Source organism: Lepidochelys kempii, chromosome 5 (genome assembly GCF_965140285.1).
Source record: "Lepidochelys kempii isolate rLepKem1 chromosome 5, rLepKem1.hap1, whole genome shotgun sequence".
In the NCBI taxonomy this organism is placed as follows: domain Eukaryota; kingdom Metazoa; phylum Chordata; order Testudines; family Cheloniidae; genus Lepidochelys; species Lepidochelys kempii.
Window position 1 is genome coordinate 62,270,092 of NC_136384.1, and position 15,505 is coordinate 62,285,596.

At 42.2% G+C, this 15,505-nt stretch overlaps 1 protein-coding gene across 9 annotated transcripts in view; it reads left to right on the forward strand.

Annotated features, from left to right (window-relative positions):
• Nucleotides 1-15,505, forward strand: part of CAST (calpastatin) — a 114,372-nt gene that overhangs the window by 25,886 nt on the left and 72,981 nt on the right. For 2 of the 9 annotated variants that reach the window (XM_073344564.2, XM_073344568.2), the window contains exon 1: nucleotides 15,208-15,371. The exons of 5 other annotated variants lie outside the window; for them this stretch is intronic. The gene's annotated coding sequence lies outside the window, so the exon portion shown is untranslated. Of the gene's footprint in view, nucleotides 1-15,206; nucleotides 15,372-15,505 lie in introns of those variants that run through there. 2 more of the 9 variants (XM_073344567.2, XM_073344566.2) reach the window with 2 other exon arrangements.

Below are 15,505 nucleotides of genomic sequence, written 5' to 3' on the forward strand. Positions count from 1 at the left end.
TTTTTATCCATAAAGCCAATCTTGCTGCTTATTACTTTTGTTTCTCTTAAACTCTTAATGGTTAGTGATTTTGGGGAGGGAAGAGGGGTCTCAGTATTTTTCAATCCTTTTACTAAGGATAGAAATCAAGTGTACAGGATGGTAATTGCCATGTGAATGTCTGACCCGTGCAACTTCGGCCTAGTCAGAAGCATCACTGTTCATTGCCTTCCTCTAGAGTTGGCCTTAATTGTGTTACAATTATTTTCATCATGATTTTTCCCTGATAGTAAGCTTATCTCTGTCTAATTATTCTGATCTGTAGAATCTCCTTTCTTCAGGACTGGTACAACCATTGCCTTTAGCGAGTTGTCTAGTAACTCCTTTTGCTCCCACACCTTTTAATGTATTCTTCCTAATGCTTTGATAGCCCTCGTCCCACTGGCTTTTAGCAGCGCACCTGTTATATTGTCTATTCCTGCAGCTGTCCCGTTTTTTAACTGCTTCACTGCTCTTTCTGTTTCCTCTGATGGCAGCTCAGTGCTGATATCCATTCTGCCTTGCAAGTTGCCCTGTTTATCCAGCACAGGGGTTGGCAAACTTTTTGGCCTGAGGGCCACATTGGGGTTCTGAAACTGTATGGAGGGCCGGGTAAGGAAGGCTGTGCCTCCCCAAACAGCCTGGCCCCTGCCCCCTATCCGCCCCCTCCCACTTACTGCCCCCTGACTACTCCCCACCCCCTTACCATGCTGCTCAGAGCACCAGGACTGGCAGCCGCGCTGCCCAGCTGGAGCCAGCCATGCTGCCGTGCTGCCCGGCAGGAGCTCGCAACCCTGCCTCCCAGAGCACTGGCGGTTAGGCAGCGGGGGAGGAGGCTAGCTTCCCTGTCCGGGAGCTCAAGGGCCAGGCAGGATGGTCCTGGGGGCCATAGTTTGCTCACCTCTGATCTAGCTTGTCTAAAATGCTTGCATCTGGATGAACTACAGGGTTCAGCGCTTTGTCAAAATGCTTCTTCCATACTCCCAGCACATCTTCAACATTTGTTGTGTGTTCACGGGTAACCTTTCTTACTGCTAGCTAGCCTGATTGTGTTTCCATGCAACTTAACCTGATTGAATTCTATATATTCACATTTTCACATCTTACCTGCTTTTCCTCAATAACTATTTTAAAAATAAACTTTCATTACTTCCTAATAGGTCAGATTTCCCTTCTGTATTTATTGTTCCAGTTCATTAAGTCAGCAAACTGTGAGCCATTAACTTCAGTGCCTTCCTCTGTTAAAGCTAGATTACTTGGACGTTATTAATGGGCCTTCTTTCTTTCTCTCTCTCTCATATTGTAGTACAGGTATAGATATCCTTCTTTCCCCTCCCCTCTCCTCTTTTTGACTCCTTTGGCTAACAATAACTCATTCTATTTTCCTGCCTTTTCCTCTCCCTGGAGTCCTTAAATGACTTTATGTATTTTGTTTGGTGTCCTTTCATCTTTTCCATTTACAATATAGGTTTTATTAACTTCTACCAGTTATTTTTAATTCAACCATATGACACCTCTCTGTTCCTTCCAGTCAGAGGAACTGTGTGGTGCCTGAGTTAATGAATCTCTTTTGATTCCACAGGCTTACTTTACAATGGTGAATGTTAATAATTCCTTTCAATGCACCTTCCCCAATAGATTTCTGAATACCCGCCAAATGTGTTTTTCTAAAATTTTCTACCCAAGTTTTGCTACATTTGTGAACTCATTCCTTAGCAGAGTGAAATAAAGTAATTTAATGCTTTTATTCCAGTGTTTGCAGTCAATTCACTTTGGTTGATAAATAAGGCTAAGTTTTTGTTAGATATTTTTAGTAAAAGTCACAGGTACTAAACAAAAATTCACAGAAGCCCCTGACCTTCACAAAAAATATCTCTGACAAAAGGGGTAGGTGGGTTCAGCACCCTGCTGCTGTGGCTCCCGGGTCCCACACTGCTGCAGTGCATGGGAGCTCTGGGGTCCCCCTGCCCAAGAGGCTGGGCTGCTACAGGGTTCCCCACCCTCACCGGGCAGCTGCGGGCAGGGGACTGCAGGGTCCGCCAGCTCCCAGCCGCAGCAGGCACTGGTGACTCCCTACAGCTGTTGAGCCATGGTGGGCCACAGGGCGACCCCCTGCACAGGCAACGGGGACTCCCCACAGCTGCCCAGCCAAGGCAGAAAATGTCATGGAGGTCAATGAATGTCACGGATTCCATGACCTAACTGTAGCCTTATTGATAAACAGTAGATTCAGATATCTTTTCTTCTGGTTGAGATGTCTGTTTGCCTGTGCTTTATGTCCAACTGATATCTGGGTAGTTAAAAATCCCCAAAGATTATGTATCCTATGATGTAGAACATCCCAAGCGTTGGTTCAGGAATATTTTGCTCTCCAGTCTTAGTCTGCAGCCAGTACATGTTCTCGCTTCCTTTTTTGTTTTTCATCCTTTGTATCTTAACTCAAAGAAATTCATCACCCTGTTCTTCATTGCCATACTATAGCTTATTGGGATAGCAAATGGTGTTTATCCATCTCTTCTGCTTTTTTCCTGTCCTTATGAAAGTTGCATTTGGCTATAAAGTGTTGCTGCTTTGCCCAATTTTATTTTGTTCCTATGTTTTCTAAATGTATGTTAAAGGTGCCCAGAGTTTTGGGCAAATTCACTTTGTTGTGCAATTTGCAGAAGACTGCACTCTAAACAAAGATTTTAATATTTCCATTACAAATAGATTTTCTTTGTTGCACATGTTGCTTGCATTTTTATATAAATGCTTTTTGTTGTTTCTGGGACAAGGTTGTAGGGTATTGGTGCTTCAGGTACAGAACTAATGAAAAAAGAAAAGGAGTACTTGTGGCACCTTAGAGACTAAATGAGCTGTAGCTCACGAAAGCTTATGCTCTAATAAATGTGTTAGTCTCTAAGGTGCTACAAGTCCTCCTTTTCTTTTTACAGATACAGACTAACACGGCTTCTACTCTGAAACCAGAGAACTAATGCTCTCTACAGCACCCATTTTGATCATTTAAATCTCTCAATAGTCTATTCAATTTGCAGTTACCATTATGGAGAGCATTTCCTGACAACTAATGAGTGGCTGAACAAGTTTGCCTTGGGCCTATAACTCAGCCGTGCATTAGGAGGTCATTATCGCCATTAGAAACTATACAAAGTATAAGGAAAAACTAAAGTAATTTCCTCTTCTATATGTTAAGTAAAAAGTTGGGCTACATAGTACCATGGATGTTGTGTTCTCTTTAGAGGTATAAATGTGCCAGTCCACTATCCAGTGAGAAACCAGAATTTCAAGCTCAGTGATTATTCAGAATAAAATGTAACAACTGTTTTGTTGAGAGACAGTTCAATCCAACGAACTTTCTAGGATTGTTAAATTTTGTCAGATGTAGTAATTGTGTTTGTGTAGAACAGAGTTTCACCAATTTTGTATGTGATTAATTTGGCACTAGTACTCTTAATTTGCACTGGACACGAGTTAACTTCCATTGATGGCTACTGCACATTGTTTAAAGAATCTGTCTATGCTTCTTTCATGGAACAAGCTTATTAGTAGTTATTAAAACCTGAAACTGTACTGGAGAATCAAACTATCCTTAGCCTTTATTTATGCAGAGCAAGATCTTCAATTCTGCTAGATGTAGTAAAGCTAACTATTACAATTATATTCTTCCCGTTTTTAAAATGGCAGAAACTCAGATATTTTTAGCATGTCAGTCATGTGAAACCCTATTCAATCCAGCACACTATCTAGCATACTGTTTTTAATGGCCATTTGCATCCTAATGGATAAGGAGGCTGTTGCCTGACTGACCTCTCCACAAAAGGACAACCTTTTTGTTAAGGGCGGTGGCTGCTGGCCAGGAGCCCAGCTCTGAAGGCAGAGCCGCCACCCGCAGCAGCGCAGAAGTAAGGATGGCCTGGTATGGTATTGCCACCTTTACTTCAGTACTACTGCTGGTGGGGCACTGTAATAGCTGCTGCTCTCCAGCAGCCCAGCTCTGAAGGCAGCACAGAAGTAAAGGTGGCAATACTGCAACCTCCCCTAAAATAACCTTTGTGTTTCCCCTGCAACTCCCTTTTGGGTCAGGACCCCCAATCTGAGAAACTCTGATCTCCATGAAATCTGCATAGTGTGCTTTTACCTCTTACAACAGACCATATTTCACTGTCTTGTGAGTTTTTCACAGCTGTGTAGTTGGTAGGGCCCTAGTTATGTCATAAAAGCTGTATAACAGCAAGTGGTGGAAGAACTCAGGAGAAGGAAAGCTCATGCAAATTAACTTTCTCTAGCTATGCTTTACTACTTCACATTCTTAAGACCGTTTTCTCTATCTCACTTCAAGCAGCCTGTGGAAGTCACTCCAGCCCTTTGAGTAGGTATTGGAGTAGCTACATCAGGGACAATGAAGACTTCTAGCTTGGATTAAAAGAATACAGAGGGGTCCTTTTACACCTATTCTATTCACCAAGGAGGGACTCCCATCACTGTTAAGGATGAGGGGTATGTGTCTCTCTCTCTCCCTCCTTTGAGCCCCCCATTGTCATTTTATGTAGGATACAGTTAATCCAGAAATTGGCAACCTTTGGGACATGGCCTGTTAGGGAAATCTGCTGGCGGGACGGTTTGTTTACCTGCAGCATCCGCAGGTTTGGATGATCGCAGCTCCCACTGGCCGCAGTTCACTGTTCCAGGCCGAGGGATGTGCTGGCCACCGCTTCCCCCAGCCCCCATTGGCCTGGAACGGCAAACCACGGCCAGTGGGAGCTGCTGTTGGCCGAACCTGCGGACGCTGCAGGTAAACAAACCCTCCCAGCCCGCCAGCGGATTTCCCTGATGGGCCGCGTGCCAAAGGTTGCCGATCCCTGAGTTAATCTTTGCCCCCTTTTGTTGCTTTTTGGACTGATGTCTTGAATGGAGCTTGTTTCCCAGAAGAGCCACTTACAGTTTGAGGGATACTCCAAGATTTTTTTTTTCCCCTGGTGACTGCCTCCACCCCGCACTCTCCAGCGGTCATGACATTCTTGATATGTAGGGGATGGGAGAAGGATGATGCTTAGAGAGTCCCCCAAAGTAAAAGTGATGATGTAGGAAAGTAAAATGATTGATTGGGGCTAAGCTATTCAAACAGAGGAGCCTAAAAACAGATTAAAAATCTTAATTTGCAAAATCAGGCAGATACCTAGAAGTACTGGGTACTCATTTGCTCCCTTTGAGGTCAGTTGGAACTATGGGGTACTTAGGACTTCTGAAAAAAAAAAAAAACAAGCACCTGCTTAAATATATTTTAAGACCCTAACTTTAGGCTCCTGCTTTTGAACCCAAATTATTAAAATTTGAACCCAAGTTTACACCTCGTTCTTAAAAGCTGCTTCCAGTAGTAAAATGAGAAATCTAAACTCTTTTCCCCTCACTTTTTTCCTAATTTAATTCAAGTTTAAAGGATGTGACGAATGCAATTTACAACAACACAATTTTGGCAGAGTAACACTTTTCAACAAAAAGTTATTCAGGAGACAAATGCTGCCCTGAGATGCTACTTACCCCTCTATAATTCTTTCAGTTAGTAGAACTTTACTTGATTTTGTACAAGGGCAGCAGACTAGGTAACAGTTTTGAAAGTAATTAGTTTGTAGCAAAATTAAACAAATTTGGATTATTTTGATCCAGAGTAAACCAAATGTTCATAATAATCAGATGAAATGCAGGAATTTTCGTAGGGTACCTGCTCTAAGTAATCTTATTTTCTTATACCAAATAAACTTTAAGCAGAAATCCACTATAGGTTTTATACTGTATTATGTGTTTAGAAAAGAATTCTATACCTTTTAGAAACATTTGGATATAGTGTAAGTTGCACTCCCACTCTGTTCCCAAGAAAGTATATGCATGCACACACCCTGTATGCAAATCTTACTACCTTTTTAGGACTTTACTTAGTGGTACCTCGGATAACAGTAAGAAAGCTTTAAACCTTAGCCTTCGGCTTCTCCCCTAGATGGTTTCTAGAACTCTCCGGAAGAACCTCCTTTGTCCCAGGTCCTAGTTTTCTCTCTGCCCCAGAGGGACACTCCAACCCCTTTTATATAGTGGCCGGAGGTAAAAAGACCCAGCTGCCAACAAGAATCAGTATCATCATGTAAAATTCTAGTACATAAACTCAGTGTGGCTCAGCAGAGGAACCTTGCATTTTTATGCAGGGTCCTAGAAACTGCCACTCTATTACAATCACATCCTGTAGCACTTCCAAAATATATATATTTGTACACTGCTAAAATGCAGTCACCTACAGTTTACAAGTTGGTAGCCAGCCATACAAAAGTGGCAGGAAAGAATGTGGATCACAGACCCTTCTCAATATTCACGAAGAGCAAACAATTAAATGTTACTATGTATAGGTCCTTCTATGAAAACCTTAAAGTACCCAAACTATCTACAGGAAGAGATGAAGGTTTCTAGTTCAAACCTGGAGCTTACACCAGTAAACAATTTCCTTTTGCTAAAAATAAAACATATGATTTTCTTTACTATTAATCAAAACATTGACAATGTCAAGTACAAATTAATTCTCACCTGCATACAGTTAATAACTGCATACAGTTAATAAAGGATTAGGTGAGGATTTTAAACAATAGATGGGGATGATTTTTTACATTACCCTTCTGAATGTGTGTGTCTGTGTAGCTAAATTTCAAGAACTTTTACCTCAAACTTTTAATTTGAGTAATCTTAATAAAACACATTGTATTCAAATGATTTTTCCATAATATTTTAGAGCTTTTCCTCTTAATCCATATAATTTATATTTTGTATTTCAATAATTAGACTAACAACAAGTGGTTGCTGGGATATGTAATAAATTTATAAATATGGGTTTTGCAAGGAAGAAAAGAACACCATAGTCTTCCAACTATACACACACCTTTTAAAATTGTACTGAGTAAAAACAAACAATGGCAGGAGAGCAGGGCATATTTTATATTACTACAACACAACAAAGAGGTCATATATATTTCTGTGCTATGTAAGCTATTCTGTATTTTATAGAAGTGCTTTTAAACCCCCTTAAGCAAGCTTTGAAAAAATGTATTCGTCAGTGGTGGGTAAGAAATACTCCTTGGTGAACGGTGTAAGGCCTAAACCACCAGTTTCTGCATGAGTTGAGCTTTCTTTTACCAAAATTAAGTTTCTATCACTGCATAGAAACACAGACTCTTGATTGTGAAGAAAACCTCATTGCTACCAACTTCTGCAATTATTAGTGTTAGCATAATTTTCCCTAAAACCCCAGCTCCTGAATTCATGTGAATAGAGGAGAATCTTCTACCCCTCATGGTTGAGGAGAAAAGGCTGAAAATACAATCAAATTGTATACCAAACACTAATAAAAACCAGAAGGCAAATAACCCTACTCCCTCAATTATTAGTTTGTTTTTTAAATAAAGCCTGTGTCATGGGGGTGTCAAGGTTCCTCCCCCACTCTGAACTCTAGGGTACAGATGTGGGGACCTGCATGAAAAACCTCCTAAGCTTATCTTTACCAGCTTAGGTCAAAACTTCCCCAAGGTACAAAATATTCCACCCGTTGTCCTTGGGCTGGCTGCTACCACCAAACTAATACTGGTTACTGGGGAAGAGCTGTTTGGACGCGTCCTTCCCCCCAAAATACTTCCCAAAACCTTGCACCCCACTTCCTGGACAAGGTTTGGTAAAAAGCCTCACCAATTTGCCTAGGTGACTACAGACCCAGACCCTTGGATCTTAAGAACAATGAACAATCCTCCCAACACTTGCACCCCCCCCTTTCCTGGGAAATGTTGGATAAAAAGCCTCACCAATTTGCATAGGTGACCACAGACCCAAACCCTTGGATCTGAGAACAATGAAAAAGCATTCAGTTTCTTACAAGACGACTTTTAATAAAAATAGAAGTAAATAGAAATGAAGAAATCCCCCCTGTAAAATCAGGATGGTAGATATCTTACAGGGTAATTAGATTCAAAAACAGAGAACCCCTCTAGGCAAAACCTTAAGTTACAAAAAAGATACAGACAGAAATAGTTATTCTATTCAGCACAATTCTTTTCTCAGCCATTTAAAGAAATCATAATCTAACACATACCTAGCTAGATTACTTACTAAAAGTTTTAAGACTCCATTCCTGGTCTATCCCCGGCAGAAACCAGCATATAGACAGACTATAGACAGACACACAGACCCTTTGTTTCTCTCCCTCCTCCCAGCTTTTGAAAGTATCTTGTCTCCTCATTGGTCATTTTGGTCAGGTGCCAGCGAGGTTACCTTTAGCTTCTTAACCCTTTACAGGTGAGAGGAGCTTTCCCCTGGCCAGGAGGGATTTCAAAGGGGTTTACCCTTCCCTTTATATTTATGACAGGGGGTCTGACTTAAGATTTTTGAGCAGTTAGGGTTGGCAGTACTGTAACCTTCCTAATGAGCAAGCCCAGCGTTTTCTTGAGTCCAAATGCAAGCTTCGATGTTGCTGCTGCTAACTTTCTGAGCATCTACCTGTGAAATTGAGAAGATTCTGGACAGCGTTATTTAGAATTTTGTTAGCAGTTGCTGTGGTCAGCTGAACCAAAATAATTTGGCAGGCTCCTTAGTTTTTGTGTAGCAGACTGGAAGTTCTGTGGCAGGTTCAAATACATTTTTTAAAAAAAAGGGGGGTTCCTAAAAATAATACATACAATCAGCATAGTGTCCCTTGGTTTGTTTTTTAATATTAAATTCACTATTTCACTTGGCTATTACATTTTGAGGTAATAATTTTCAATACATTTTTGTATAGGCAAAAGCTGTCAGGAAAGAAGAAATAACTGGATAGAAAATAACTTGGGCTCTTGGACTCTGAATAATTGTGTGAAGTGGATTGGAATTGCAGTGTTAATACATTACTTAGCTAAAAGAAAAGGAGGACTTGTGGCACCTTAGAGACTAACCAATTTATTAGAGCATAAGCTTTCGTGAGCTACAGCTCACTTCCTCAGATGCATATCGTGGAAACTGCAGCAGGCTTTATATATACACAGAGAATATGAAACAATACCTATTCCCACCCCACTGTCCTGCTGGTAATAGCTTATCTAAAGTGATTTCCAGCACAAATCCAGGTTTTCTCACCCTCCACCCCCCCACACAAATTCACTCTCCTGCTGGTGATAGCCCATCCAAAGTGACAACTCTCCACACAATGTGCATGACAATCAAGCTGGGCTATTTCCTGCATAAATCCAGGTTCTCACATCCCCCCCACCCCCATACACACACAAACTCACTCTCCTGCTGGTAATAGCTCATCCAAACTGACCACTCTTCAAGTTAAAATCCAAGTTAAACCAGAACATCTGGGGGGGGGGGTAGGAAAAAACAAGAGGAAACAGGCTACCTTGCATAATGACTTAGCCACTCCAAGTCTCTATTTAAGCCTAAATTAATAGTATCCAATTTGCAAATGAATTCCAATTCAGCAGTTTCTCGCTGGAGTCTGGATTTGAAGTTTTTTTGTTTTAAGATAGCGACCTTCATGTCTGTGATCGCGTGACCAGAGAGATTGAAGTGTTCTCCGACTGGTTTATGAATGTTATAATTCTTGACATCTGATTTGTGTCCATTTATTCTTTTACGTAGAGACTGTCCAGTTTGACCAATGTACATGGCAGAGGGGCATTGCTGGCACATGATGGCATATATCACATTGGTGGATGTGCAGGTGAACGAGCCTCTGATAGTGTGGCTGATGTTATTAGGCCCTGTGATGGTGTCCCCTGAATAGATATGTGGGCACAGTTGGCAACAGGCTTTGTTGCAAGGATAAGTTCCTGGGTTAGTGGTTCTGTTGTGTGGTATGTGGTTGTTGGTGAGTATTTGCTTCAGGTTGCGGGGCTGTCTGTAGGCAAGGACTGGCCTGTCTCCCAAGATTTGTGAGAGTGTTGGGTCATCCTTTAGGATAGGTTGTAGATCCTTAATAATGCGTTGGAGGGGTTTTAGTTGGGGGCTGAAGGTGACGGCTAGTGGCGTTCTCTTATTTTCTTTGTTAGGCCTGTCCTGTAGTAGGTAACTTCTGGGAACTCTTCTGGCTCTATCAATCTGTTTCTTTACTTCTGCAGGTGGGTATTGTAGTTGTAAGAAAGCTTGACAGAGATCTTGTAGGTGTTTGTCTCTGTCTGAGGGGTTGGAGCAAATGCGGTTGTATCGCAGAGCTTGGCTGTAGACGATGGATCGTGTGGTGTGGTCAGGGTGAAAGCTGGAGGCATGCAGGTAGGAATAGCGGTCAGTAGGTTTCCGGTATAGGGTGGTGTTTATGTGACCATTGTTTATTAGCACTGTAGTGTCCAGGAAGTGGATCTCTTGTGTGGACTGGACCAGGCTGAGGTTGGTGGTGGGATGGAAATTGTTGAAATCATGGTGGAATTCCTCAAGGGCTTCTTTTCCATGGGTCCAGATGATGAAGATGTCATCAATATAGCGCAAGTAGAGTAGGGGCTTTAGGGGACGAGAGCTGAGGAAGCGTTGTTCTAAATCAGCCATAAAAATGTTGGCATACTGTGGGGCCATGCGGGTATCCATAGCAGTGCCGCTGATCTGAAGGTATACATTGTCCCCAAATGTGAAGTAGTTATGGGTAAGGACAAAGTCACAAAGTTCAGCCACCAGGTTAGCCGTGACATTATCGGGGATAGTGTTCTTGACGGCTTGTAGTCCATCTTTGTGTGGAATGTTGGTGTAGAGGGCTTCTACATCCATAGTGGCCAGGATGGTGTTATCAGGAAGATCACCGATGGATTGTAGTTTCCTCAGGAAGTCAGTGGTGTCTCGAAGGTAGCTGGGAGTGCTGGTAGCGTAGGGCCTGAGGAGGGAGTCTACATAGCCAGACAATCCTGCTGTCAGGGTGCCAATGCCTGAGATGATGGGGCGCCCAGGATTTCCAGGTTTATGGATCTTGGATCTCTGAAACCTGACATTACTTAGCTGTTACTGCTAATTTTATTAGCAATAAAAGTTAGCAATGCTAATGTAAATTGTTATCTTTAGATGTCAGACCTAATGCACCAGATTATGTGAATGGGGGCAATTAGCACCTCTCATATTCACCTTGTTGATTCAAGCTGTCTGTAGACTGAAGAGAACATCACTGCTTCAGTTCTCATTTTGAAGGTTTCAGAGTAACAGTGTGTTAGTCTGTATTCACAAAAAGAAAAGGAGTACTTGTGGCACCTTAGAGACTAACCAATTTATTTGAAGGCTTTCTTTGCAACCGTAAGGGCTAGAAACATTTAAAATCAGGACCTGATTAACTTTTTGTGGGCCCCTCTGGGGAATGATTGTAAAGGGGGCTAGGGGAAAAAGCACAGTGGGACAGGAGCTAGGCTTGGTCCCTGGAGCAAGGGAGGGAGTAAGCAGAATCCTGCCACCCTCCCACCCACATAGAGTGGGTACCTACCTGGTCTAGCCCATTCTCTTTGTTTCTCTCTGCAGTGAGCTGCCCCTCCTCCCACAGCAGCAGGAAGACAGGTTCTCTTCCAGCCCTCTGGGGTGGGTGTTGGGAGTGGGAAGAAGGGAGGCAAATGTGGTTATTCCTATAACCAGACTTTTAGTTTCCAGTCAGCACTGCTAACCGGACACTCAAGTCCCATTTTCTACTGGAGTTTCAAGTCTAAAATTGAATACCTGGCAACAGGGCTGCCGGAAAAGCCTGGGGGAAGGGGAGGGGCAAGCAATCATTTTTAAAAGTGAGAGAGCTAAGCCTTAAAGCGGGGGGGGAAGAGAGCAAGTGGTGGGTGGGCAGGGGAGTGGAGAGGAGCTAGTGGGCAGGGCCATGTCTGTTGTACTGCCCAGGTAGGTTGGAGACTGTGCGGATCAGCTGACACAGTATCCCCAGCCCAGGTGACATGACAGCCAGTGGTGGATTTACAGTTAGTGGGGCCCCCTTGGCCCTGTGCTCAGCTTCATTTTTGGGGCCCCTCCTTGGGACTCAGCCAAGAAAAAGAACAAGTTCTTTTTTTCCTTCATCCTCCTCCTATAAGTAATAGCAAATAAATGAAAAAGTGAGGTACCTTGATTATTCTTGTAGTCAAACTTATTTTTCTACAGACCACTTTAAAATCACGGAGGGGCTTGACAGACCACTTAATGATCTTTCCAAATAGTGTATAAAAAAAACAACACGTTGGGGTGCTGGGTCGTGGAGTGCTTACCTGGGGCAGCTTCTGTTTGGTGCTAGGGGTGCAGGTGGGAATGGGGGCAAGAGCTCCTATTTTGTGCTAAGGATAGGGGTGGGTTCAGGAGTCAGGGCAGGCAGAAGGTGCGAGAGAGGGGTGCAGTGGTGCTCACAGCAGGGGCCTGGAGGTGGTATGCCCAGATTCCAGCCCCTTCCCCAAAGCCCCGCTCCCGCCTCTTCTCCGCCTCCTCCCTGGAGCGTCATGGTAAATCTGGTACTGTTTAAAATAACTACAAATAAAGAGTGCTTATACAATAAATAAATATAAATACAAATAAAGAGCACTGTTCTGTAGCAAGGGATAAATTCTTTAGCAGATAGTGGTGCTGTGAAATACAGGGACCTGTCAATTTCATATTGCCTCCTGGAGCACTGTTTTATAGATTCCAAGGCCAGAAGGGACCACTATGATCATCTAATTTTACCTCCTGTATGACCCAGGGCACAGAACTTCTCCAAAATAATTCCGTTTGAATTAGACCATATCTTTAAAAAAAAAAAAAATTCAACCTTGATTTAAAAATTGCCCATGATGGAGAATGCACCATGATCCTTGGTAAATTGATCCAATGGTTAATGACCCTCAGTTAAAAATTTACACCTTATTTCTATTCTGAATTAGTCTAATTTCAGCTTTCAACCGCTGGATCTTGATATACCTTTCTCTGCTAGATAGAACAACCCATTATCAAATGTTAGTTCCCTAGATAGATACTTCAATCAAGTAACCCCTTTCCCTTCTCTTTGGTAATCTAAATAGATTGTGTGTCCTCAGCGTATCCCTGTAAGGCATGTTTTCCAGTCCTTTACTCATTCTTGTGGCTCTTCTTTGAATCTTCACCAATGTACCAACACCCCTTGTTGAACTGTGGACATCAGAGCTGGACACAGCTTTCCAGCAGCAGAGTAGACTATTCAGGGAGCACAACGCTAACAAACATCAAAGCTGTGGGAATAATAGAGTAGTGGAAACCTCCTTCCTGCGTGTAGCAGCTATCCTTGTTGCATAAAAACATAAGATGTGGTTGCAAATACCAGAGATGGTCATCTTCCATTGTGGAAGAAGGGGCTATGGACTATGTGGAGCACAATAATAGGTTCTCACTGCATTTTTATGCAGTGTTTACATAAACAATATTATTGCTAACACATGAACTCTGTACCTTACTGCAAAGGACAGCACTGTCTTTGGCTTATCTTTGGAAGTTTTGCCCATGTGAATGGGCTGAACGTTTCCCAGTACCTCTTTATGTCTGAAGGCACACTGCCTCAGCTTCTCCACTTTTTGGGACTCTCTTGATTAAATTACCAAAGTAAACTCTTTTCTAATTCAGCAACTCTTTTCCCTGGAGCTAGATTTATTAGCATACAATATTCAAAATGAAAGTACTTAAATCCCCAGCAAGTCAGTACTTCTGGGCCTTTCCTACCTGGAGTCTTTTTCCTAACAACTTAAGGTTTCCTGCTGGAGTTTCCTCACTCCTAGCAGTCTCTGTGGGTTGACTCTCTCTAGGTTCCTGCTGTCCCTTATAGGGGAATGAATTCCTCTGTGCCCAGCTGGTTCTACTAATTAAACCCCATGCCACATATGCAATGTATTCCTAATTGTATGGGACTGGCCAGCTCCAGGCCTCTGGCCTTTGACGGTATGTCTACACTGCAATTAAAAAACTGTGCCAGGCCAGCTGTGAGTGTCTAATTGCAGTTTAGACGTGCCTAAAGGGGAAGGCCATCCAGTTACTGCCTCCTTGTTTCTCCTCTCTGATTGATCTCCACCTTGAGGGTGGAGTGGATGTGGTGGTTTCCATGTTTATCAGACATGTGATGAACCAGAAGCTGATATGAAAGGAGCATTGAAACTCTTTACTTTCAAATAAATAAACAAAAAACACAACTTGCAAGAATTTGATTTTATAAACTGATATGAAATTAAAAAGTAAGTTACTGTTTTTATCCTTGTATCCTGATATCTTTCTGTGATAATACCTTTTTAGACTACCAAATGGGTATACAGCAGATGGATTTATTATACTTACATTTATGGTCACAACAAAATCAGAGCACAGGGATATTATACAGTGACAATGTGTGGTTATAATCAAATAGTATTTCAGATAACTGCTGTGTGGCTGAGGAACAGGAGTAGCCAGTCAGATTTGGAATTTTGCATAACTGATGCATGGCTTGTTTCAGAATTATTATACAGTCATTATGTCTCTGATTTGCTGCTGACTGCTAGTCCATATGCCCAAAGTACACATGGCCCCATCATCTTCTCAGCTTTTCCTCTCCCTTACTGCCCCCAGTTCTCTCTTTTCCTACTTTCACTTCTACCTGATTAAGACAACTCAGTTCAGTTGAGTCCTGTCCTGTGCTCTAATTTAACCACCTCCTGTCTCTCAGTTGGAATTATTTAAAAGTCTTGCCTCCTAAGTACCTCCCTCCTCACCTCAGCTGTCCACAATAACAGTAGTTGCTATTTATTAATTAAGGTGAATTGGACTGTATTGGATTCCTCCAGTCAACACTGGAAACCATAGCAGTAGATAGGACTAGGAGCTGTAGAAACCATAGCAGTAGATAGGACTAGGAGCTGTGCAGAGATGCAGACATTGATTTAAGAAAGAAAAAGGGGTACTTAGTATTAAAGTACCTTTAAAGTATAAAGTACAGTGGGCTCAAATCATTCCTGATGCAACTTGACTGACTTCAATAGAGTTGCATAGAAATCAGGGATGAGTTTTACCTACTGTCATTGTTTATGGTAAACCAATGAGACACAAACATTCATATTTCTACAGGCAGTATTTTCTTTTTTCACTTTGGATTAGTTATTTTAGCTGTGAGAAATCTTTACAGAGAGAGCTGCCTTTTACACGCTAAAAACCCCACACCCAACAACAAACTAGTAGAGAGGTGGAGCAACTGAGTCTGGTGGGTGGAGGAGCCTCCTATGCCGTGTTTAGAACTGGCTGTGTCATCCTCAAGTGAAAAAGGGGGTTGGCCAGGACTTCATTACAACTGAAACCAAGGGCAGGACTGTATGCTGAAACAAAAACAGTTCTGTCATAAGGATCTTGTGCTACAATTAACTAGAAGTTAGACTATAAACCAACTGTACAAAGTGAGTACTGTTTTCTGACTTGCTTTTCTATCTTCTTTTCTCTGCTTTAGGCTAATTACATGATCTGGTTTCTTCTTTTCTCCTAGCAGTGCTCTGAACGAGCTGCTGACCTCTTAGGCTTATGAGATGTTCCT